Source organism: Acanthisitta chloris, unplaced genomic scaffold (assembly GCF_000695815.1).
Source record: "Acanthisitta chloris isolate BGI_N310 unplaced genomic scaffold, ASM69581v1 scaffold16409, whole genome shotgun sequence".
Classification (NCBI taxonomy): domain Eukaryota; kingdom Metazoa; phylum Chordata; class Aves; order Passeriformes; family Acanthisittidae; genus Acanthisitta; species Acanthisitta chloris.
The window spans coordinates 43,336-43,613 of record NW_008691009.1 but is presented as its reverse complement, the minus strand read 5'-3'; positions in this window follow the sequence as shown (position 1 = coordinate 43,613).

Sequence of the window (278 nt, the reverse complement as noted above, 5' to 3'; positions counted from 1 at the left end):
TGGTGTACTGTAATGTGAATCTATTCTGGTGAAAACATTTTTTGTTGCCCTTATTAAAACCTTAGTGTCCTTTCATTATTTGTGACTCTCTCTCAATTGCCCCTACAGATAAAAAATATATATATAAAAATAAATGAATATAAACTTAGAGCATGTGGTCATCAAGACATGTATTTTGTATAAAAGAAAACCAGAACCAAAAACCCCTAAAAAAAAAAGGAAAAAAGAAAAAGAAAAAAAAAAGAGATGTCTGATGACAATGCTATATAATTCTTTTT